Here is a 424-nt window from a genome sequence, read left to right as displayed (position 1 = left end):
AATGAAGCTATGTCACCCTGTTGCGCGCAGGTCAAGTGGCTTAATTGGGAAGGTAGCATTTTGTGCATCTTCGAGTTTGGCAGGTGAGCAGTTTGATGGGACAAATAAAGCTTATTTAAATCATCCTCATCATTGCTGCTGTTAGAAAGCTCAGTGACAATAAGTGCACTGACAGCGACAGGTCTGGACTTTACGGGGACCACGGGTGGAGCGGAGTTTGGTTCACGTGCGAAATATGCCTTAGCTTCGTGCATGAAGGACATGATCATCATGTTTAAAGAGGATATTTGTCGCGCTCCCTCTCGCTTACGGCCATACCACTCTGAACACGCCCGATCTCGTCCGATCTCGGAAGCCAAGCAGGGTCGGGCCTGGTTAGTACTTGGATGGGAGACCGCCTGGGAATACCAGGTGCTGTAAGCTT

At 50.0% G+C, this 424-nt stretch overlaps 1 non-coding gene across 1 annotated transcript; it reads left to right on the top strand.

Moving 5' to 3' along the window:
- Positions 1-304: 304 nt before the first annotated feature.
- Positions 305-423, top strand: LOC111661411 (5S ribosomal RNA). The gene has a single exon (XR_002761220.1). It is a non-coding gene; the product is annotated as a 5S ribosomal RNA (ribosomal RNA).
- Position 424: the final 1 nt, after the last annotated feature.

This window comes from Seriola lalandi, unplaced genomic scaffold (assembly GCF_002814215.2).
Source record: "Seriola lalandi dorsalis isolate HSWRI2012SDOR001 ecotype SW California unplaced genomic scaffold, Sedor1 jcf7180001996189, whole genome shotgun sequence".
Taxonomy (NCBI): Eukaryota; Metazoa; Chordata; class Actinopteri; order Carangiformes; family Carangidae; genus Seriola; species Seriola lalandi.
This window is presented reverse-complemented; position numbering and strand designations above follow the sequence as displayed.